Source organism: Giraffa tippelskirchi, chromosome X, assembly GCF_054371585.1.
Source record: "Giraffa tippelskirchi isolate mGirTip1 chromosome X, T2T-mGirTip1v1.2.pri, whole genome shotgun sequence".
Taxonomy (NCBI): domain Eukaryota; kingdom Metazoa; phylum Chordata; class Mammalia; order Artiodactyla; family Giraffidae; genus Giraffa; species Giraffa tippelskirchi.
Window position 1 is genome coordinate 104,543,838 of NC_137289.1, and position 26,394 is coordinate 104,570,231.

Genomic DNA, 26,394 nt, shown 5'->3' on the forward strand with positions numbered 1-26,394 from the left:
AGCTATACCCACTTGAATTCAGAGTTCCAAAGAATGGCAAGGAGAGAAAACAAAGCTTTCCTCAGTGATCAATGCAAAGAAATAGAGGAAGGCAACAGAATGGGAAAGACTAGAGATCTCTTCAAGAAAATTAGAGATATCAAGGGAACATTTTGTGCAAAGATGGGAACAATAAAGGACAGGCATGGTACGGACCTAACAGAAGAAAAAGATATTAAGAAGAGGTGGCAAGAATACACAGAAGAACTATACAAACAAGATCTTAATGATCCAGATAACCACAATGGTGTGATCACTCACCTAGAGCCAGGCATCCTGGAATGTGAAGTCAAGTGGGCCTTAGAAAGCATCACTATGAACAAAGCTAGTGGAGGTGATGGAATTCCACTTGAGCTATTTCAAATCCTAAAAGATGATGCTGTGAAAGGGCTGCAATCAATATGCCAGCAAATTTGGAAAACTCATCAGTGGCCACAGGACTGGAAAAGGTCTGTTTTCATCCCAATCCCAAAGAAAGGCAATGCCAAAGAATGCTCAAACTACCGCACAATTGCACTCATCTCACACACTGGTAAAGTAATGCTCAAAATTCTCCAAGCCAGGCTTAAGTAGCACACAAACTGTGAACTTCCAGATGTTCAAGCTGGTTTTAGAAAAGGCAGAGGAATCAGAGATCAAATTGCCAACATCCGATGGATCATCGACAAAGCAAGAGAGTTCCAGAAAAACATCTATTTCTGCTTTATTGACTATGCCAAAGCCTTTGACTGTATGTATCACAACAAACTGTGGAAAATTCTTCAAGAGATGGGAATACCAGACTACCTGACCTGCCTCCTGGGAAATATGTATGCAGGTCAAGAAGCAACAGTTAGAGCTGGACATGGAACAACAGACTGGTTCCAAATCGGAAAAGGAGTATGTCAAGGCTTTATTTTGTCACCCTGTTTATTTAAATTCTATGCAGAATAGATCATGTGAAATGCTGGACTGGATGAAGCACAACTGGAATCAAGATTGCTGGGAGAAATATCAATGATCTCAGATATGCAGATGACACTACCCTTATGGCAGTAGGTGAAGAACTAAAGAGCCTCTTGATGAAAGTGAAAGAGGAGAGTGAAAAAGTTGGCTTAAAACTCAACATTCAAAAAACTAAGTTCATGACATCCGTTCCCATCACTTCATGGCAAATAGATGGGGAAACAATGGAAATAGTGAGATACTTTATTTTGGGGGCTTCCAAAATCACTGCAGATGGTGCCTGCAGCCATGAAATTAAAAGACGTTTGCTCCTTGGAAGAAAAGCTATGACCAACCTAGACAGCATATTGAAAAGCAGAGACATTACTTTTCCAACAAAGTTGCATCTGGTCAAAGCTATGGTTTTCCCAGTAGTCATATATGGATGTGAGAGTTGGATGTGAGAGTTCGGCTGAGCGCTGAACAATCGATGCTTTTGGACTTTGGTGTTTAAGAAGACTCTTGAGGGTCCCTTGGACCACCAGGAGATCCAACCAGTCCATCCTAAAGGAGATCAGCCCTAGTTGTTCATTGGAAGGACTGATGTTGAAGCTGAAACTCCAATACTTTGGCCACCTGATGTGAAATGCTGACTCATTGGAAAAGAAAGACCCTGAAGCTGGTAAAGATTGAAGGCAGGAGGAGAAGGGGATGACAGAGGATGAGATGGTTGGATTGCATCACCGATTCGACATGAGTTTTAGTAAGCTCTGGGATTTGGTTATGGACAGGGAAGCCAGGTGTTCTGCAGTGCATGGGGTCACAAGAGTTGGACACAATTGAGCGACTGAGCTGAACTGAACTGAACTAATATTCACAAGCCTCTTAATATAAATAGGGAAGGTTTTGAAAGTGTTGAAAGGATTCTTGGAGCCACCCTTCTGGTCCTATAAAGATACATTTGCAAAACAAGAACAATTTTGTTTTCCCTCCCTTTCCCAATAGAATTGGGTGGCCTCCCCAACAGGGACTGACAGATCCATCCACCCATATTGGAAAGCTTCATCCCTCCTCCTCTAACCTATGGGAGAAAGCCTCTTGGGTAAGACCCAGAGGCAACACCCATGTTTCCACAAATCAATCTGGACCAAGGGGGAAAGATGTGAAGGCAACAGGAAAGATCGCTGAGGAATCTGCTTTGTAATCCTACCAGCCTGGTCCTCAGCTTAAAGCAAGAAGAGGAAAGGAGAGCCCTAAACTTCTTGGGTGGCAGTTACTGGGGCACAGTGGGCTGTGGGACGTTGGAACGCACCAGAGAGTAACCCTGACCAGAGTTCCTCAATTAAATCCATAGCCATGCACCCATTTTCAGAGGGTTCCAGGAGAAAGAAACATAGAAGTCTTAGAGGAAGTAGTTAGTACCTGATGTCTACACATTACCAAAGTAACCAGAATAAACCAAACTCTAGCCAGCTGGAAAGTCACACTGATGTGACTTCTCAGTCCCATTAGACCTGTGACTTTTGCACAAAAGGTCAGAGTTCTTTCACGAGGGAGCACCCGAAATTGGAGCCAAAGACCCCCAGATAGGAGCCAACACTCCCCAGATTGGACAGTGTCAACAAAGGTCCCAGTGGGACTCTGATGTCAGACTGTTCCAGGGAAAAGTTTACTTGAATATTTAATTTACAATGGAGAGACTCTATTAGAGAGTCTATTATACTCAATTAACAATTAACAATTCCCCACTGTCAAAGTTACCCAGGACTCCTGTGTGGGAAATTAGAATTGGATGCCTCGATCCAAGGGAGCCCCTGGTCCTGTTCACTATCAGAGTGTTCCTCTCCTTTGTAAAGCACTTCTGACTGCCAGATTGTTTAATTGTTAGCCATTCAGGGGCCTTGCTTTTTTTTATCTTAATATATCTAATATATGCCCCAAATATCTTTCCTCTGGGATAGATGAAATATTTCCCATTATAAATTTGATAACACCGAAACACAAAAGACATAGACAAATTCCAGCACAAATGACAAAAATTCTAGAGGCAGATTCCAACACAGATTTCACAAACAAATTCCAGCATTGATGAAAAATCAACTGGTTCCCAAGTCAGGTAAATAAATTTATCCTACAAAATAAATGGATTAATTCCAACTAGGCTACCTACCTCCATAAGAACTAGCTCCCCAGTGTACTGGTTCCAACTGAACTGCTTCCCAAATCAGGTAAATAAACTTTACCCTAAAAAACAAATGAATTAATTCCAACTAACATAGGTTTGCCTGATAAGAACTAGTTCTCTAATAAACTGGTTCAGGGTACAGTCCAACGACATTTCCTCTCTCCAACAGGATATCCCAATCAAATTGGCTTGTCTCATATAGGAAAATCCCAAACTGAGGTGGGAAAATGTTCCCAATGTGCACATCAGAGCAACTTACCCTACAAAATTGAGCCTGTCAACTTGCAACACAAAATGGCACACAGAACAAGTGAACCGCCTGAACCAGCTAGCAAATTGGGTAGACGCCCTGAAAAATCGAGTCTGTTGACTTGTAGAAGTTTGTTGGTTCCTTGTTTCAACTGCCAAGCTCTGGGGGCAGCCAGTGCTGCTTCAGGAAATCTTGAAGGAAAGGACCTCAGGACCTCAGGACAAATTGTCCCAGCAGCTGCTAGGGCCTTGCTCCAATATTCCCTGATCTGGGCCAGCTAGCCATGAGTCCAAGCTCACTCTGCTCACTGCACAACAAGCCAATGAATCCAAGAGATGAGTTATTGAGGCAAGGAATATGATTTTATTTGGAAAGCTGGCTGACCAAGAAGTTGGCAGACTAATGTCTCAGAGTAACCATCTTGTTGGGGCCCAGATGCCAGTTTCTTTTACAGAGCGAAAGAGAGGGTCAATGAGGAGCTAAAGTTAAAAGGCAGAAAAGAGGAAGAGGCAGTGGGGGAGTAAAGTGAAAGGGTCTTTAGTATTGCAAAACCTCCAGGAATGGTCAGACTTTGGAAGATGTGTGTCAGTCTCTTTTCTCTCTTGTAGCCATTCACAGGTGGGAAGGGTCAGATTATCCTCTATGAGCTGAACAAAGGCACTTTAGTTTTCAGTCAGGCAGAGGCGCAGGATCCTCTGAGATAGGCTATTATGTATGATTATAATGACAAAAGCAACAAAAAACAAGTTAAAGAAACAGTTTCCAACATGGGGTCAGAATTGACTTCCTCTCTGCAACAGTAATTTCATACGGATTGTATTGATTCTCTGGATTGCTTTGAGTAGTATATTCATTGTCACAATATTGATTCTTCATATCCAAGGACATAATATATCGCCATCTGTTTGTGTCATGTGTGGTTTCATTCCTCAACGCCTTATAGGATTCTACATACAGGTCTTTGTCTCTTTGGGTATTTTATTCTTTTGTTGCAGTGGTGGATTGGATTTTTTCGTTATTTTTTTTTTCTAATTTTGTGTTGTTAGTTTTTAGGAATGTAAGAAATTTCTGTGTATTGATTTTGTATACTGTGACTTACTAAATTCATTGATTAGCTCTAGTAATGTTCTGATGGTATCTTTAGGGTTTTATCTGTATAGTAGTATCATATCATCTGCAAACAGCGAGAGTTTGCTTCTTTTCTCGTCTGGATTCCTTTTATTTCTTTTTCTTCACTGATTGCCAGGGCTAGGACTTCCAAATCTATGTTTGGAAGTATCTAAACTTCCAAATAATAGTGTTGAGAGTGATAATCCTTGTCTTATTCTTGATCTTAGAGGAAATAAATGCTTTCAGTTTTTCATCTTTGAAAATTATATTTGCTGTGGAATTGTTGTTTATGGCCTTTATTAAGATGAAGTAGTTTCCTTCTATGCACATTTGCAGGTTATTCCCTGCAAATGTCTGATATTCCCATCTCTTTAAGAATTTTCCACAGTTTGTTTTGATCCACACAGTCAAAGGCTTTAGTGTGGTCAATAAAGCAGAAGTGGATTTTTTTTTTCTGGAACTCTCTTGCTTTTTCTATGATCCAACAGATATTGACAATTTGATCTCTGGTTCTTCCTCCTTTTCTAAATCCAGTTTGAGCATCTGGAAATTCTTTTGATTTTTTTTTTTTTTTGCATGGAGTATCATTTTCCATCTCCTCACTTTCAGTCTGAATGTATCTCTAGTTCTGAAGTGGGTCTCTTGTAGATGGCATATATATAGGTCTTGTTTTTGTATCCATTCATCCAGTCTGTGTCTTTAGGTTGGAGTATTTATTCCATTTACATTTAAAATAATTATATATATGTATCTGTTCCTATTGCCATTTCCTTAATTGTTTGGGGTTTGTTTCTATAGGTCTTTTCCTTCACTCCGCTTTCCTGCCTAAAGAAGTCCCTTTAGCATTTGTGGCAAATCTAGTTTGGTGGTGCTGACTACTTTTAACTGTTGCTTGTCTATAAAACTTTCAATTTCTCCATCAATTTTGAATAAAATCCTTGATAAGTAGACTAATCTTTGTTGTAGGCTTTCCCTTTTTGCTTCTTTAAATATATCCTGTCATTCCTTTGTGGCCTGCAGAGTTTCTGCTGAAAGATCAGCTGTTAATCTTATGGGGTTTCCATTGTATACTATTTGTTGTGTTTCCCTTGTTTGGTTTAACATTTTCTTTGTATTTAGTTTTTGTTAGTATGACTAACATGTTTCTCAGCATGTTTCTCCTTGAGTTTATCCTATATTGTACTCCCTGTGCTTCCTATTCTTGATTAACTATTTCCTTTCCCTTGTTAGAGAATGTTTTGATTGGAATCACTTCAAAATTTTTCTCAAACCCTTTTGTTCCTCTTCTTCTTCTGGGACCCCTATAATTCAAATATTGATGCACTTACTATTGTTCAGGAGGTCTCTAACACTATCCTCAATTCTTTTCATTCTTTTTTATTCTGCTCTTTGGCAGTTTTTTCCACCATTTTATCTTTCAGTTCACTGCTCCATTTTTCTTCCTCAGTTATTCTTCTATTGTTTCCTTCTAGAGTATTTTTAATTTGTTGTTCATCACTGTTTGTTTATTCTTTATTTCTTCCAGGTCCTTTTTATATATGTAATGATTCTTGCATTTTCTCCACTCTGTTTTCAAGATTTTGGATCATCTTTGCTATCATCTTTTTCTGAATTTTTTCTTAGGTGGTTTGCCCAGTTCCTCATTTATTTGCTCTTCTAGGTTCTTACCTTGTTCCTTAATCTACATGGTATTTCTCTGACTTTTAATTTTTTCTAACTTTCTGTGTTTGAGGTCTCATTTCCCCAGGCTATAGGGTCATAGTACTTTTTACCTTTGGTCAGCCCAAGGTGGGTGAGTTTGTCGAGTGGCTTGTGTAAGCTTTGTGTTGAGAGGGATTTATACCTGTGTTCTGGTGGAAGAAGTTGGGTTTTTTTCCTCTGATGGGAATGGCCACGTGATGTGGTGTGTTTTGGGATGTCAGTGGGCAGCCTGTCTGCCAATGGTTGGGTTTGTGTTCTTATCTTGCTTGTTGTTTGGAAGATGCCTCCATCGTTGGGTGCTGCAGGTAGTTGGGTGATGCCAGGTCTTTGGTTCAGGTGGAGGCCTTAGTGGGAGTTCTCACTGTTTAATACTCCCAGAGGTCAGGAGTTCTCTGGTGGTCTAGTGTTCTGGACTCAATGCTTCTACACCACAAGCTCAGGCCCAACTTCTATCCAGAGAACCAAGATCCCACAAGCCATTCGTTATGGCAATAAATGGGGTTAAACAAAACAGAAACCAAAAAAATGAAACCCAGACAGTTTGTAAAAGAAAATCAGATGAATAGAGACAAAATCAAAGGAACATACACATATTCATACACACACACACAAATAAGGAAAATAGGCCAAAGGAAAGAAAGTAGAAGAGAGTGACCTGGTGAACAAAGGCAACCAAAAATGTTATCAACTAATTGCAAACAAAACTAACTAAAACACCAAACACAAAACAAGAGAAAAGCATAGTGCTGACTGAGCAATGAAGCAAAGTAAACAAAACAAACATGTTGAAAAAAGAGAAAAGTAGAAAAATAAAATTAAATCAAATTATATAAAAAGATCTCTATATAGAAAAACAAGATAGTGGAGGAGTAGGTGGACATGGAGTACATTTCCCTCCATGGATACATCAGGAATACACCTTCAGACAGAGAAGATCTTGTAGAACACCAGCTGAGAGTGGGCAGAAGTACCTGACCACCAGAAAAGAGTATTTAGAAACACACAAAACTCCATAGGACAAAGAAAATAAGGGGAGAAAGAGTAGAGTGAGCAGGACTGGACATGCCCTTGGTGAGTAGGGGAATTGAGGCAGGGGTCTGATCCCCACATTGGGGAAAATATTTGGGATAGAGATAAACAGTTGAGACTGAGAGTGAAGCGGTTGATCTGTGACAGTCTAAATAGAATGAGAATCACACAGACAATCCTTGCCACAGCCATACGTACCCCAGACAGGGATGTAAGTCCCCTAGAAAGTACGGTGGCTGAGAGCTGGAGCATAGCGATTGTAGGGCAATCCCAGGAGGTCTGATGTTGATTGTGGGGAGACAGCCCTTAGGGACATGAGGAAGGAGAATGTGGTGGGAAATGCCTATGAAGAAAAACCAGGCAGCAATGGAAGCAAGGCAATACTACTGAGTCATACATAAGGGGTGGAGCCATCACTGTAGCTTCTCACTCCCCGCACACCAGCACAAGCAGTTGAACAATAAAAACCCCAGAAATCCTCTCCCTTTAAGTACCTGATGCACCAAAAAAAAAAAACAGAGAAAGACCCCAGCCAGGGGGAACCTTTAAGTTCCTGATATGCCAAGCAATAGAGAAGGACCCCAGCCAGGGTGCCCATTTAAGCACCTGAAGTGCCCAACAACAGAGAAAGACCCCAGCAAGAAGTGCCCTTTAAATGCCCAAACAGGCAGAGCAACAGAGAATGACCAGCTAAAGAGGCCCTCTGTTAACCAGCTGCCAGAGGCTAGAAAAAGACTCTGATAAGTCCATAACTCCTTCAACTGAAGCAATCGCTGTCCCTGCACACTTGGTGCTGCCAGGGTCCCCATGAACCAAACAGCTGCACCCCCTTCACGCACAGTCCTCACTGGGGCAGAAGTGCCACAGGCTAGAAAAAGCCCTTTCATTGTTCAGTCACGCAGCCGTGTTGAACACTTTGCAACCCCATGGACTGTAGCACTCCAGGCTTCCCTGTCCCTCACTATTTCCTGGAGTTTGCTCAAACTCATATCCATTGAGTCCATGATGCCATCCAACCATCTCATGCTCTGTCATCCCATTCTCCTACCACCTTCAATATTTCCCAGTATCAGAGATTTTTCCAATGAGTTGGCTCTTCACATCGGGTGGCCAAAGTAACGGAGCTTCAGCTTCAGTGTCAGTCCTTTCAATGAATATTCCGTCTTGGTTTCCTTTAGGATTGACTGGTTTGATCTCCTTGCTGTCTAAGGAACTCTCAAGAGTCTTCTCCGGCACCACAGTTCAAAGGCATCAATTCTTCAGCATTCAGCCTTTTTTTTTTTTTTTTTTGTCCAGCCCTCACATCCCTACATGACTCCTGGAAAAACCATAGCTTTGACTATACAGACCTTTGTCAGCAAAGTAATGTCTGTATTTTAATGTGCTGTCTAGATTTTCAATAGGTTTTCTTACAAAGGGCAAGCATCTTTCAATTTCATGACTGCAGCCACCATCTGCAGTGATTTTGGAGCCCAAGAAAATAAAGTCTGTCACTGTTTCCAGTGTTTCCCCATCTATTTGCCATGAAGTGATGGGACCAGATCTTCATTTTTTGAATACTAAATTTTAATAAAAGCCAGCTATTTCACTCTCCTCTTTCACCTTCTTCAAGAGGTTCTTTAGTTCTTCTCTTTCTGCCATTAGAGGGGTGTCATTTGCATATGTGAGGTTATTGATATTTCTCCCAGCAATCTTGATTCCAGCTTGTGCCTCAACCAGTGGGGCATTTCACTTGATGTAACCTGCATATAGGTTAAATAAATGGGATGAGAATATACATCCTTGACATACTCCTTTCCCAATTTGGAACCAGTCTGTTGTTCCATGTCCGATTCTAATTGTTGCTCCTTGACCTGGATACAGTTTCACAGGAGGCATGTAAGGTGATCTGGTATTCCCATCTCTTGAAGAATTTCCCTGTGTGATGCACAGTTTGTTGTGATGCACACAGTCAAAGGCTTTAACGTAGTCAATGAAGTGGAAATATATATTTTTCTGGAAATATCTTGCTTTTTCTATGATCCTATGAATGCTGGCAATTTGATATCTGGTTCCTCTGCCCTTTATAAATCCAGCTTGTACATCTAGAGTGCAGCACTTTAACAGCATCATAGTTTAGGATTTGAAATAGCTCAGCTGGAATTCCATCACGTCCACTGGCTTTGTTCATAGTGATGCTTCTGAATGCCACTTGTCTTCACACTCCAAGATGTCTGTCTCTAGGTGAGTGATCACTCCATCATGGTTATCTGGGTCATTAAGACCATTTTTTTTATAGTTCTTCTTTGTATTCTTGCCACTTCTTCTAAATACCTTCTATTTCTGTTAGGTCCATACCTTTTCTGCCCTTTATTTTGCACATCTTTTGTGTGAAATGTTCCCTTGGTATCTCTAATTTTCTTGAAGAGATCTCTAATCTTTCCCTTTCTATTATTTTTCTCTATTTCTTTATAATGTTCATTTGAAAATGCTTTTTTGTTTCTCCTTGCTATTCTTTGGAACTCTGCATTCACATGGGTATATCTTTCCTTTTCTCCTTTGCCTGTTGCTTCTCTTCTTTTCTCAGCTATTTGTAAGGCCTCCTCAGACAACCATTTTGCATTTCTTTTTCTTGGGGATAATTTTGATCACTGCCTCCTGTCCAATGTTATGAACCTCTGTCCATAGATCTTCACTCACTCTGGCTATCAGATCTAATTCCTTGAATCTATTTGTCACTTCCACTGTATAATCATAACAAATTTGATTTACCTGAATACTTATATGGCCTAGTGGTTTTCCCTACTTTCTTGAACTTAAGTCTGAATTTTTCAATAAGGAGTTCATGATCTGAGCCACAGTCAGCTCCCAGTCTTGTTTTTCCCGACTGTATAGAGCTTTTCCAACTTTGGCTACAGAGAAGATAATGAATCTGATTTCTGTATTGACCATCTGGTGATGTCCATGTGTGGCACTGTCTCTTTTGTTGTCAGAAGAGGGTGTTTGCTATGACCAGTAGATTTTCTGGGCAAAACTCTGTTAGCCTTTGCCCTGCTTCATTTTATACTCCAAGGACAAAGCTGCCTGTTACTCCAGGTATCTCTTGACTTCCTACTTTTGCATTTCAGTCCCCATGATGAAAAGGACATCTTTTTTTGCATGCTAGTTCTAGAAGTTGTTGTAGGTATTTACAGAACCATTCAATTTCAGCTTCTTCAGCATTAGTGGTTGGGGTACAGAGTTGGAATAATGTGATACTGAATGGTTTCCTTGGAAATGAGCTGAGATCAGTCTGTCATTTTTGAAATTGCACCCAAGTACTGCATTTCCCTAATAGTACCACATCTCTTATGACAATAGCTACTAGTGTCTCTGTACAGCCAGAAGTGCTATGGTCCCCATGACCCAAGCAACCACACCACCTCCTCCCTCATCTCCACTGGGACAGAGCTGCCAGAGGCTAGGGAAAAAAAAACCTAAGAGCACCATATTTCCTGCTGCCCTAGCCACTGGCTCCCCTGTTACTTGGTGCTACCAGGGACCCTGTGACCCAAGCAGCTGTGCCACCTCCACACCTGTTCCTCACTGAGGCAGACCCAAGTCCTCCAGGGATGTCTCAGGAGCAAACCCCTGTGGACAACTCCCATACAGAGATGGAGATAAAACCACCATTGAAACCCAGAGGCAGTTCAGCTAAGGACAAGGACCCAAAACCTTCCCACCAACTGTATAAACTGCAGGTTAAATCACATGATCAACTAGGCAGACTGTATGTGTATGTATATGGAATATATAAAAGGACAAAAAGAATGTCCACAAAATAAAATGCTATAGTTCTGACAGCTGTAGACATTGGAGGCAAGAACACACAGGAGCGAGACCAGGTTAGAATCTGAGCTGCCCCCACAGCAGGTCCAGAGACCAGCCCAGTATTGAAGGGCATCCCAGGGAGGTAAGATGGAGTGTGACTCCCAGTGAGTGAAAAGACACTTAAAGCTGAGATTCAAGAAAAAACATTTATTATTGTTATATTTTGACTTGTTCTGTAATTGCTTCTGAATTTTTTCTTTCTTTTTTTCCCTTTTATTCCCCTTTTTTCCTGTTGTTGTAATAATTGATTTTATTAGGAAGTTTAAAGCTGCTTAAGCTTTTGAGAATTTCTTTTTAATCACTTTTAATTTCTTTTATGTACTTCTGCCTCTACATTGCCCTTTTCCAGTTCTGTGGGGTTTTCATTTTGTTTGTTTTTTCTTTTAATTTTCAAATTTTTAAAGTTTATTATATTTTTTTCTACATTTATTTTTGTATTTGATTTTCCAACTGTTCTTTTCACATTGTAGTTATACTTTAATATATGTAAATCTTCATCTACCTCTATTTAACGTTGCATTTCTATTCTTTCTTCTTTTTCTCAACATGCTTGTTAGTTTGATTTCGTTGCTTTATTCCCCAGTTGGACCTTGCTTTGGTATTGTTTTCCATTTTGTGCTTTAGTTAGTTTTGCTTTTAACTGGTTGATATCACTCTTGGTTCTTTTGTTCACCAGGTAAATCAATTGTACTATACTTTTTTGATGATATTCATTTGTTTATGTGTATGTATATTTGTGTGTATATTCCATTATTTTTATTATTATTTGCCAGATTTTTATTTGCCAATTTTCTGGGGTGTGTCTTTTGTTTCTTATTTTGTGTGCTTCCCCAGAAAATTGGCAAATAAAAAATCTGGCAAATAATAATAAAAATAATGGAATATACACACAAATATACATACTCATAAACAAACAAATACCGTTTTGTGTGTCTTTTGTTTCTTGTTTTGTGTGTTTCTTTTAATTCCATTTAATGCCATAAAACACCACCTGTGCAATCTCCAGTCCCTGGCCAGATATCAGGCCCTTAGCCTTTTGAGTGGGAACGCTGACTCCAAGACCCTAGACTTCCAGAGAACTCCTAAACCTAGGGAGTATTAATTAATGAGAACTCCCATAAAGGATCCCCCTGAATACAAGACCCAGCATCACCCAACTTCCAGCAGCTTCCAGTGCAGGATGCCTCATCAAAACAATAAACAAGACAAAAACACCAACCCAATCATCAGCAGGGTTTCCCAGGTGGCTCAGATGATAAAGAACCTGCCTGCCAATGCAGGAGATCAGGAGATGCAGGTTCAATCCCTGGGTTGTGAAGGTCCACTGGAGAAGGAAATGGCAACCCACTCCAGTATTTTTGCCTGGAGAATCCCATGGACAGAGGAGCTTGATGGGCTACAGTCCATGGGGTCACAGACAGTCGGACATGACTGAACGACGAACACAATCATCAGCAGACAGGATTGCCACCTCACAGAGCCCTGTCCATCAGAGGAAAATAAAACTCACCTCCTCCCACCAGCAGGCAATCACATGTCATACTCTACAACAACCTTATACAAAACAATGGACGAACCCTACCCACCATGGGCAGAAACCAAAAGGAAGAAGGAATTCAACCTCGAAGACTGGGAAAAGGAAATCTCAAATAGAATAAGTTAAAAAAATGTAAAGGCAGAGAAATACAGTGTAAATGAAGGAACAACCTAGAGACACACAAGTCCAAATAAATAAATAGAAAATAGGCAAACTACTTGAAAAATAATTCAGAGTAAGGAATTGTTTCTTCTTTTTACTGTGCTGATTAGGTTGGTCATAGCTTTTCTTCCAAGGAACAAGTGTCTTTTAACTTCATGGCTACAGTCACCATCTGCACTGATTTTGGAGCACAAGAAAGTAAAGTTTGCCACTATTTCTGTTGTTTCCCATCTATTTGTCATGAAGTGATGGGACTGGATGCCATAATCTTAGTTTTTTGAATGCTGAGTTTTAAGCCAGCTTTTTCACTCTCCTCTTTCACCTTCAGCCCAAGGCTCTTTAGTTAGTTTCTCTTTGCTTTCTGCCATTAGGGTGGTGTCATCTGCATATCTGAGGTTATTGATATTTCTCCAAGCAATCTTGATTCCAGCTTGTGCGTCAACCAGCGCAGCATTTTGCATGATGTAGTCTGCATATAATTTAAATAAGCAGGGTGACAATATACAGCCTTGACATACTCCTCTCCCAATTTGGAACCAGTCTATTGTTCCATGTCCAGTTCTACCTATTGCTTCTTGACCTGCATACAGATTTCTCAAGAGACAGGTAAGGTCGTTGGTAGTCCCATCTCTTTAAGAATTTTCCACAGTTTGTTGTGATCCACACAGTCAAAGGCTTTGGTATAGTCATTGAAGCAGAATTTGATGCTTCTCTGGAAATCTCTTGCTTTTTCTATGATCCAATGGATGTTGAAAATTTGATCTCTGGGTCCTCTGCCTTTTCTAAATCCAGCTTGAACATCTGGAAATTCTTGGTTCATGTACTATTGAAGCTGAGCTTGGATAATTTTGAGCATTACTTTGCTAGTGTGTGAGATGAGTGCAATTGTGCAACAGTTTGAACATTCTGTAGCAATTCAGTCACCATCTATAAGAGACCCAATTCAGACACATAAAGACTGAAAGAAAATGGATGTAAAAAGGTATTCCATGCAATTTGAAACCAAAAGAAAGCTGGAGTAGCAATCCTCATATCAGACAAATAGACCTTAAAATAAAGAATTTTAGAAGATATAAGGAAGGATACTTCATAATGATCAAGTGATCAATCCAAGAGGAAGACAAAACAATTGTAAATATTTATGCACCCAACGTAAGAGCACCTCAAGACATGAGACAAACACTAACAGACATAGAAGGAGAAATTGACAGTAACACAATAATAATAGGGGACTTTAACACCCCACTTACACCAATGGACATATCATGAAAACAGGAAATCAATAAGGAAACACAAGTCTTAAATTACACATTAGACCAGAGATACCTCATTAATACCTTCAGGAGATTACATCCAGATGTAGAATAATACACTTTCTTCTCAAGTGCACATGGAACATTTTCCAGTATAGACCATATCATGGGTCACAAATTAAACCTCAGTAAATTTAAGAAAATTGAAATAGTTTGAAGCATCTTTTCTGATCACAACATTATGACACTAGATGTCAATTACAGGAAGAAAAACAACTTAAAAAAACACAAACACATGGAGATTAAAAATACATTTCTAAATAACGAACAGATTACTGAAGAAATTGAAAGAGAAATCAAAAATTTCCTAGAAACAAATGACTATGAAAATACGGCATCTCAAAACCTATGGGATGTAGCAAAAGCAATTCTAAAAAGGAAGTTTATAGCAATACAATCCTACCTCAAGAAACAAGAAAAACCTCGAAGTGACAACCTAACTTTATACCTAAAACAACAGGAAGAAGACCATAAAAATCCCAGTTAGCAGAAGGAAATAAATCATAATGATCAGAGCAGAATTAAAGAAAAAAATGAAAGAAACAACAATAAAGATTAATACAACTAAAAGCTGGCTGTTTGAGAAGATAAACGAAATTGACAAACCATTAGCCAGACTCATCAAGAAAAAAAGAGCGCAGGATCAGATCAACAAAATTAGAAATGAAAAAGGAGTCGTTACAACAGACAATGCAGAAATACAAAGGATTATAGGAGACTTTTATGACCAACTATATGAAAGTAAAATGGATAACCTGGAAGAAATGGAAAGATTCTTAGAAAAGTTCAATTTCCCAAGACTGAACTAGGAAGAAATAGAAATTATGAACAAGCCAATTATAAACACTGAAATCAAAACTGTGATCAAAAATTTCCCAAAAAACAAAAGTCCAGGGACAGATGGCTTCAGAGGGGAAGTCTATCAAACATTTAGAGAAGAGCTAATGCTTATCCTTCTAAAACAGTTTCAACAAATTGCAGAGGAAGGAACACATCTGAACTCATTCTATGAGGCCACCATCACCCTGATACCAAAATCAGACAGAAACAACACAAAAAATAGAAAATTAGAGGTTAATATCACTAACAAATGTAGATGCAAAAATCCTCAACAAAATTCTAGCGAACAGAATTCAGCAACACATTAGAAAGTCATACAGCATTATCAAGTCAGGCTTATTCAGGGATACAAGGATTTTCAATATGTGCAAATCAGTCGGTGTGATACACCATATTAACAGATAGAAATATAAAAGCCATATGATAATCTCAATAGATGCAAAAAAAGCATTTGACAATATTTAGCACCAATTTATAATAAAAACTCTTCAAAAAATTAGCATATAAGGAACCTACCTGAACATAGTAAAGACCATATATGATAAACCCACCACAAACACTATTCTCAGTGGTGAAAAACTGAAAGCATTCCTTCTATGATCAAGAAAAAGATAAGGGTACCCACTCTCACCACTCTTGTGCAACATAGTTTTGGAAATCTGAGTTACGGGAATCAGAGAAGAAAAAGAAATAAAAGGAGTCCAGATCCATAAAACAAAACAAAACTCTCTCTGTTTGCAGATGACATGATATTTTTATTATTATTATTTTTTTTAATAAATTTATTTATTTTAGTTGGGGGCTAATTACTTTACAATATTGTAGTGGGTTTTGCCATACATTGACATGATATTATACATGGGAAAGGTTATGGCTGTGAGCTATGAACAGAGCTGATATTCATGGCCTCAGGAGAAGAGAATTTCGATCCAGAGCCAGAGATGAGGCTTGATTACTCAGAGCTTCTGTGTAGCAAAATTTTATTAAAGTGTAAAAGCGTTCCCCTCTTTTGAAGGGAACAGAAAGAGTGCTCCCTTAATGTTTTTAAGCAAAGCATTTTATACTTATTAGCAAGCTTGCTAATCATAGATAAAAGAAAAACCTCAAGGCTGAAAGTTGCACCAGGCTTCTCCCATGCATTTTGAAATAACATCCACACAAGGCGAGACATCCCCGGCCATAAAACAATTGGAGTCTTGAAGAAAGGCAGATTCCCAAGCGAATATATAATTTCATTAACATAGCTTAAGAAAAACATTTCCCTGAGTAAGATATATCGTTTTGCTGAGCCATTAGCAGCTCAAAGTTATTTTCAGGTGTAACCAAGTGTCATCATGGTAACACAGAATTAAAAGGAGCCTCCTTTAATCTTGTGTAGAGAAGAGGAAAAAATAGTTTGCAACCTCCAGTTTATTTTCTCCTGCTGCTTGGAGACCCTGAACTCCCTACCAAGGCCTACCTAACCCTTTCACATAGAAAACCCTAAAGATACTTTTGCAAAATTACTAGAGCTAATCAGTGAATTTACCAAAGTCGCTGGATACAAGATCAATACACAGAAATCACTTGCATTCCTATATGAAAGTGAAAGTGAAATAGCTCAGTCGTGTCCGACTCTTGTGACCCCTTGGACTGTAGCCTACCAGGCTCCTCCATCCATGGGATTCTCCAGGCAAAAATACTGGAGTGGGTTGCCATTTCCTTCTCCAGGGGATCTTCCCGACCCAGGGATCAAACCCGGGTCTCCCGCATTGCAGGCAGACGCTTTAACCTCTGAGCCACCAGGGAAGCATTCCTATATACTAACTATGAAATATCAGAAAGAGAAATTAAGGAATCAATTCAACTCAAAATTGCTACAGAAAGAATAAAATATCTAGGAATAAACCTACCTAAGGAGAAAAAAAGGAGAAGGCAATGGCACCCCACTCCAGTACTCTTGCCTGGAAAATCCCATGGACGGAGGAACCTGGTAGGCTGCAATCCATGGGGTCACAAAGAGTCCGACACGACTGAGCGACTTCACATTCACTTTTCACTTTCATGCATTGGAGAAGGAACTGGCAACCCACTCCAGTGTTCTTGCCTGGAAGATCCCAGGGACGGGGGAGCCTGGTGGGCTGCTGTCTATGATGTCGCACAGAGTCGGACACGACTGAAGCGACTTAGCAGCAGCAGCAGCAGCAGCAGAGATAAACCTATGCATCTATGGGTACCTTATTTTTGACAAAGGTCACAAGAAAATACAATTGAGAAAAGATAGCCTCTTCAATAAATTGTGCAGGGAAAACTGGACAGCTCTGTTTAAAGAATGAAACTAGAAAATTTCCTAATACCATACATGAAGATAAAGCCAAAATGGATTAAAGACCCAAATGTAAGACCAGAAACTATAAAAGTCTTAGAGGAAAACCCAGGCAGAACACTCTCCAACATAAATCCCTAAAGTAATGTAAATAAAAACAAAAATAAACAATTGGGACCTAATTAAACATATAATCTTTTGAACAGCAAAGAAAACTAAAAACAAGGTGAAAAGACAATCTTCAGAATGGGAGAACAGCTATTCTCCCAATAGCAGAATAGCAAATGAAACAACTGACAAAGGATTAATTTCAAAATTATATGAGCAGCTAATTCAACTCAATACCAGAAAAACAAATAACCCAATCAAAAAGTGAGCAAAAGACCTAAACAGATGTTTGTCCAAAGAAGACATACAGATGGCTAACAAACACATGAAAAGATGCCCAACATGGGTCATTATTAGAGAATTGCACATCAAAACTGCAATGAGATATCACCTTACACCTGTCAGAATGGCCATCACCAAAATCACTACAAACAATAAATGTTAGAGAGAGTGTGGTGAAAAGGGAAGCCTCTTGCACTGTTGGTGGAAATGTAATTTAATATAGCCACTATGGAAGACAGTATAGAGATTCCTTAAAAAACTAGATATAAAACCACCATATGACCCAGCAATCCCACTCATAGGCATATACCCTGAAGTAACCAAAACTGAAAAAGACATATGTGCCCCAATGTTCATTGCAACAGTGTTTAAAATAACTAGAACATGGAAGCAACCTAGATGTCTATCAACAGATGGATGGATAAAGAAGCTTGGTACATATATACAATACAATACGACTCAGCCATGAAAAGGAATGCATTTGTGCTAATGAGGTAAATGAACCTTGAACCTATTATGCAGAGTGAAGTAAGTCAGAAAAATAAATATCATATACTAGGGCATATATATGGAATCTAGAAAGATGGTACTAATGAAATTATCTGCAGGGCAGTAATGGAGACACAGACATAGAGAACAGACTCTTGGACATGGGGGCAGGAGGAAGAAGAGGATGGACTGTATGGATAAAGTAACATAGAAACTTACATTACCATATGCAAAATAGATAACCAATGGGAATTTGCTGTATGAGTCAGGGAACTCAAATTGGGGCTCTGTTACAATCTAGAGGAGAAGGACAGAGAGGGAGGTGGGAGGGAAGTACAAGAAGGAGGGGATATATGTATATCTATGGATGATTCATGTTGATGTTTGGCAGAAACCAACACAATTCTGTAAAGCAATTATTCTTCAACAAATATAAACAAATAAAGAAGATCTATATACATTAAGCAAAAAATACAACAAGAAATGATCTTTTAAAATCTAGAGAACCACAGAAGACAAAGTAGTAAAAATATAGAAAAAAAACAAAAATATGATTTAAAAAGTTCCCCAAAGCCTAGATAGAGATAATAATTTCAATAAAAACAACAACAGCAGAGAAAAAAAAGAAAAAAATCCAGAATCAACTACAGAGCAAATCAAAACATAAGAATAATAATAAATGTTTTTCCAATGTATAACACTAGTTTTACACCATTTTTATTATTTCTGTATAACAGTTGGGGATCCCTGATAGGTTTATGAGGAAGGTGATAGGTATTGTTAAAGATCCAGTGAATGAATTTATGCTCAAATTATGTGTTGTTGTTTAATGAAATCAAAAGGTTTTACAACAACAGGTGTAGAAAATGTCACAAAACAATGAAAGTTAGATTCTAAAAATAAACTTGAAAAAGGTTGATAGAGTATATTCATGGGAAAAGTGACAACTTTTATTTTCAACCTACTATAGTGTCTAATAAAATATACTATTGAGTGCTTAATATTTATCAGATAAAGTACCAAGTGTTTTACATACATTATCTCCTTTGAACCTCTCAACAGCACTTCATTAGCACTTATTATCACCATTCACAGGTAAAGAAACTGAGTTTAGTCCTAGAGGAAAGAACTAGAGTTAAAACATTGAATTACATCTTGAGGGCAATTTTGCTACAAGGTGTGGGATTTATTTTTACTGGATGAATCCTGCTCAACCTGTTTTTAAAAGCATTGCACCCTTTTGGCAGACTTCTAAGAATTAATCATTTGAAGTAATTATCCTATAATCTCAGTTCCAGAAATAACTGCGTTGTTCTTCAGCAGTTAATTTCATTCCATTCTGTGGACTTTCTGAACCACGTAATTTATTGCATTTCCCAGCATATGTCAGAGGCTTAGAGAATATAGAGACAAACTGGTGACCAATTTATAGCAAAGGTATTGAAACATTCATCATACTAATCTTTTTCTCTCTTTGTTTTAATTTCTCTGAAGCTCTAAGTTCCTTATTTACATATAACATGCTTACAAAGTCTATATCCATTTAAAATTTTCCTCCGGTCTGGGATTAGTTGGTATAAAATTTAAAACAAAAATGTCCAAATGAGCCACCACTCTATATGACCCTTATTGCCGTTAATCAATATTGATGATTTTATTCACAACCTCTCAAGTCCTGATCTCTTTCTTACAAATTAATTGTAAGAAAACTTTTTGTTCATTTATTAGGATATTCTCTATTATAATTATCTCCATGGCAGTAAATGCCAAACTCTTTATTCTTTCCAATAGTTACTGCATTAGTTATAATTGAAAAAAATAGCATTAAACTATCTACTTACTTCAATAATAGGAGTGTGAAGAATAAAATACCTGCTCACAGCTTGGAAACTGCATTTCAGTTTATCCAAATCTCCTGTAAGCCTATATTAGCATATGATTAATATTTTCCTTGAAAGAGACTGTAACATTATGACCCTTCTCAGATGTCTAATCTATTTGATACTCACACACTGACCAACTCAATGTTCATTGCCTTGTCCATAGGATGTGAAGAGCTACAGTTTGAACCTTATCTAGAGTTCCTATTCAGTGCTTTTCCACATAATATTTTATCCATAATATGAAACAATTCACATTCTGAAAACTGCCACTTGATGTCACAAGAAATGGTTTAGTAAATATCACCACAAGAGGCAGAAAATTTGTTTTAATTTGCTATTATTTGTATTTGATATTTTAAAGGGATTTTTAAATGAAAAATGATTTTATATTTAAATTTACCCATGTTTACCATTTCTGGTATTATTCATTCTTTTGTGAAGATTCAAGTATTTTTCTTTTGCCTGAAGACCTTCTTTTAACATTTCTTACAGATCTGCTTGTGACGAGTTCTCTAAGATTTTATTTGTTTCAAAAAATCTTTATATTGCTTTCATTTTAAAAGGGTATTTTTGCATAAAAAATTGCACGATGTGAAAGTTGTGAGTTAAGTTTTATTTGGGGCAAAATGAAGACTGTAGCCCCAAAATGAAGACTGCTCTGAAGAGGTAGGGGGGTGGAGGGGAGTTCCGTATATATGTGATTTTGGTGAAGGGAGAATGCATGCAATCAAGCATGTATTTTTCCAGAAGTGCTCTACTAGTCTCATGGAGCTTTCTGTTAGTCACAAAGAATAGTCATCACCATGAAGGAGTTTAGCACTTTTCTATATATGAGGAGATGCAAGAATTGGGCTCATAAAAATGACTTCTGTAAATATCTAACTATCTGAAGTTTTTCCCTGAGCACAAAGTTCTACAGTTCTGCTCTCCACCCTAAACTGCTTCCAAGGGATGTTGAGAATCATCACCTGCAGGAGCACATGATTTAATCTTTGTAGAGGTAGATGGCAACCACCCATGGCATATGCCAATTTGTCATTGACAGGGACCTCAACTACATGTTGGGAGGAATTTAATGACCATTTCATCCCATGGTACTAGGAAGACTCATCCCTATGTCTGGCAAATATTTCACTGGAGACCAATCAATGTGCTGTTACTGGACTAAGTCTATCAACAGTAACCAAAGGGCTCTGGACCATCCGTCTTACTTAATCTGTTATGATTCAGGAAAAATCCCTTCTTGTTGTATATCCCCATATCTAGGGTTACACTATTACAACCATTGATCTCATATAACATTAAGTAGTTTTGTTGGAGGCTCTGTCACACATTTGGTAATGCAAGAAACAACAATCTTGTAAAACAGACAAAGTACAAGTAATGTAGCTAGGAGTATTATTAAAGTCATAAGTAAGAACTGAGCCAAGAACTTCCATTAGGGGCAGCCCAGTATATACACAAATCCATCCCATAATTGTGGGAGGGGGGTTTTATTTCTTGGCTAAATTTTTGCTTGTTGCTTTGATTGAGCTTGAGTAACTTTGGAGGAAAAATTCATATTATGGCCAAGGGTCAGAGCAGGCAATATTAATTAGTCAGGTGAGGGGATCCCACCTAGTAATATTAAGAGTAGCCTGAACAGGACTCAACTTTCTTTCTTCTAAAATAAATATTCTCTGTTATTCAATAAGAGCTTTAGAGTGGAGTAATCCACCAAAGTAATCTAGAAGTACTAGTCACAGGTAAATACTAGCATAGTATCATGTCCATGATAGAAAACATTTGATTTATATGCAAAGATCCAAGAAGTCAAGAAAACATTATAAATGATCATGCAAATGAGGTCCAGCATCTTGGGTAAGCTGTCTACTTCTGATGTTGTCTTCTTATCCTGGTGTAAGTGTAGTTTCCTCTAATTGAGCATCATTTTAAGAAGAATTTGAGGTCAGCAACCCTCTCTATTGACCAGTCTGGTTTTGGGGCCTTTGGAAGTGGGAATTAATCCAAGAGTCAATTTCCCTTCAGTTTTACTGTGAATGAGCTAGTTAAGAGAACCTGATAAAATGTCCTTATATCCAAGTTGGAGACAGTTCTTTAAATTATGTCTTTTCTAATATACATAATCCCCTGTTGTGGGCCATGGGGCATCTGATCTTCATCCAAAGATTACTAAGGTAAGTTTCAGAAACGAAATTTAGTGTGTTCTTTTAATAAGTCAATTAACTTTACAATGATATAGCATAACAACAAGGAACTCGCAGGGAACTGAGTCAGTAAAGGCAGAACTTCATTAATAAAATTGAAATTTAACATTTTTAATACTTAATCTTTTTCTCTCTAAAAGCACCCTCAATTTTATCAACTATATCCAAATTAAGACTAATTTTTTTGCAAAATAAGTCTTGTCTCAATAAGCTTGGCCTGAGAATTTATATAACAATAGTTGATCAAATAGGCTTTTTGCTTTGTTGAAACTTTTATAAGGAAGCCTCAGACTGAACTTTTAAAGATGTTCTCAGGGCTAGGAAAGTCACATCAATGACTTACCACAAATTTTGCCTTACAGATCTAGATGAATTCCTTCCTTTTCAAAGTCTCCCAAATACCTTGAGTTTTCTGTACCTGTTGGCAAGTGGACTTCCTAATTTACCTGATAAAGCTGCTGGAAAACTAAGCATTTAAAGTCTCTGGAGGTAGCAGATAGAGAAAAATAAATAAATGTTTCAATTCTGCTTAAAAGGTATAATTTACCAAATTACTCTAAGTATAATTTGAGGGGAAGGTTTTCCTTATAGCTGGAAAATAAAGATTCAAACTAGTTGTTCTTCAGACAGAAACCATAAAAATTATAACCATATTCACCAGCTCATTCAGTTTTATGTAACATCCTTTTTGTTAACTGTTTTATGAAGCCATCAGATTTTCCCATTAGAATTCCTTGATTTCTTACCCATTTCAGCATTATGGTCTAAAAGTCAGATACTTGTATTCATCTAAAAGTTCTTTCTGTTAATCTTCTTCAAGAGGCAGCATTTCTGCAAAGGCATCAGAATAAAACCATAATTGTCTATAATGACAGAAGACTTAATAAGACACATTAAAATTTGATTACAATGCAATTGCCAAAGAAGCTTGGTTACTGCTGTGACATACAACACTTTAAGATAATGACTAGGATTATGATTAATAACATTTAATGGAACATATCAGAATTTTAGCAACTCCATGTAATTTCTAGATTATCTATATTAGTAATATTTACCATACAATATGACAATAATATTTATTATTCATTTGACAATACTTCCCATGTAATTTAATATACCAAATGAGCCTAATTAATTTAGTATATCTCTTTGGAATGTTTCAAGGGCCCTTTAAAGCATTCCAAAGTTAGTAGAGGTCAAAAAACTTCATTAAATTTTGATTTAAGAAACATGGAACAATTTTATGGACTCTGAGGGAGAAGGTGAGGGTGGGACGTTCTGGGAGAATAGCATTGAAACATGTATATTATCATATGTGAAACAGAACACCATTCCATGTTCGATGCATGTGACAAGGGCTCAGGGCCGGGGCAATGGGATGATCCAGAAGTATGGGATGGGGAGGGAGGTGGGTGGGGGGTCCAGGAAGGGGAACACATGTAAACCCATGGCTGATTCATGTCAATGTATGGCAAAAACTATTACAATATTGTAAAGTAATTAGCCCCCAACTAAAATAAATAAATTTATAAGAAAAAAAAAAAAAAGAAACTGTCAATAAATATCAAAAGGACTTAGAACACTCAGTCAGATAGGATCACAGGTCATTGTGAAACTATAGGTATTCACTTAGCCGAAGTAATAATAAAGGATTGCAAAGGCAAATATAGAGCAGATCACTTAAAAGTAAAGAAAATTATAATCTGGTATCAAAGGCAGTTCAACACCTTAAAAAAACCTGTATCATGCACAAAACTCTTTTCTCAGTTTCTACTTTCCATAAACCTTTCCTCACTTTCTGTACCCATTACTTGATTTGCTCATCCAGAAACAGCCACCTGTAAATCAGAGCTACTTCCTTTTCCCTTATTAAAATGCAATTCCATTCCTCATGCCCTCTTTACTGAAAATACACATCCTACTTTCCTTAAGCAACCATGAACTGTCCTTTATATCAGTGTTCTGTAGTTTAATGAATATAAATACTAGTGATAATTTCTAAGAACATTTGTTTTCTTATAGAGAACATCAAGGATGGCAGCAACCATATCCATTACTAATCCAAAATACGTTTAGTTTCTCTGCAAGAAGAAGCCAGTGCTTGCTAGCTAATGTTTTGGTATCTTATTTTATTTGGGAACAGCTTGCTATTCAATAAACTTCCATCACTTCACTTAATTTTGCACAAATCTAAATTTTCACGTTGTTGGGTATCTGGAGAGATGAAAATAGACATTCCTAAAGCATAACTATTCTTACTAGAGTTTATCTAAAACCACTTATCTTATTTCTATTTTCTTTCCTTAAAAGTTTCTTCACACTGAGCTGCTTTCCTTTCTGAAAATTTGACACAAACATAATAAGATCTTATTTAGCTTACATTGGCTTCCCCAGTGGTTCAGCAGTAAAGGAACCATCTACAATTCAGGAGACACAGGTTCGATCCCTGGGTTGGGAAGATCCTCCAGAGAAGGAAATGGCAACCCACCCCAGTATTCTTGCTTGGGAAATCCCATGGAGAGGGGAGCTTGGTGGGCTACAGTCCACTAGTTCACAAAAGTCAGACCCGACTTAGCGACTAAGACAACAACAAACTTAGACAGAATAAAAGTATTATACTTGATATTGATGATTCAAGACATGTCAATGTTGATTAGAACAAGTAAACCATATTACTAGGTACTAATTTAATATTGAATATTTTCCAATTCACTTGAACCTGAAATTAATTTAGCTTGATTTTCCTTGTATTTAGAATTGCTTGATTTGTAAGTGCTTATTTTAGGCCAATTAAACAGAGCTCATTTACAGATTAACCTCAGCAGTATTATCCAAAGACAAAGACACATATTGAAACGTACATATATCCAGACATGAGAGATCTAGCTTCATTTTCTGAATTTACTTACGCATCAGATCTTACAATATAAAATGTACTAGTTGTAAATAGCAGTTGGAATAAGAAAAATTTTAAAAGGCTTTGTACCCTTTTTTCTTCTCCAGTTTCAGAAATTAGAGATTGTCTAGATAAGATCAGTGATCCTGAGAGCTCTGGTCTCAAGGCACAGGGAGCAAAAACCAAGTTCTCCAAGTAGGACTTATACCCTCAAGACATTTTTTTTCCCTTCAAGCTAGCTTTCTCTATTCATGGGCAATTAAACTGATTGGAGGTCGGTTAACATTTGACTGGCACTGTGTACTTAATTGGTGCAATTGAAGTTTCAAAATTTTCATAGATACCGCATTTTCTTCCTTTTTAATAGTTCTGAAAAGTTGGGCAGCCAGTGTAACAAGGGTGTTTGTTTGTAATTCAGACCAACCTAGATTGTCTTTTGACTAGAGTAGCCAAATCCTCATCTAAGCCTTCTAAAAAGGCAGAATTAAGCAAAGGTTTGTGTTGGTGGTTAGAAAATGACTTATGTGTCAAGCCATAATGTTACTGAATTTTTTTCAGATCTTTCACAATAGTCCAGAATTGATTCATTCAATCTTCGGTTGCACTGTTGGATCTTTGTCCAGTCTCTACTTTTAGGAACAAGCTCTGGGATAAATTGAATAATTTTTGATCTGATTCCTTGCATTCAATGTGAGCCTGTGGTTTGAAATTCATTAAGGGATGTTTCCATTCTGCTTTCTTTGTTCATTCCCTTGTTTTGCTTTCAGAAACTAACAGCTGTATTAACTGACATAGATCTCAAAACCCAGGCTCATAGGACTGGATGGTTAATTCGGATTCCAAAGCAAAAACCAATGGTTCCTGACTTGGATTGGGAAATTACTTAACCAAGGCTCTAAATTCTGCTCAGGTGCTGGGTGTGTATGTAAGCACTGAGGGAGGTTCACCTCTCCCTGTAATAGGTTTCTCCTTAAGGGAACTGTAGTTATTTCTGATTTTTTTAATCCTCCTTTGCTGAGGTAAGTGAGGCAGCAGGAGGTGGAACAGTTTGAGAAGAACAAAAGGGATAACATCTGGCTGAGTAATTCAAGAAGAAGAGGATACATTCAGGGAGAGACAGAGTCAATGACAGAGTGGTAGCAGTCTTTTTGTTCTGATATAGTTTCAAGAGAAACTTGTAGATACCAATCAAACTAAGCATTCCATTCAGTCTGTTTGATCTTACAGCCATCTTATTTAATTGTGCATGCAAAAGTATCAGTATTGGAATATCAAAAAACCC

At 37.8% G+C, this 26,394-nt stretch overlaps 1 protein-coding gene across 2 annotated transcripts in view; it reads left to right on the forward strand.

Annotated features, from left to right (window-relative positions):
* ARHGEF9 (Cdc42 guanine nucleotide exchange factor 9) overlaps positions 1–26,394 on the forward strand; it is a 440,519-nt gene that overhangs the window by 371,423 nt on the left and 42,702 nt on the right. The gene's annotated exons all lie outside the window — the stretch shown is intronic.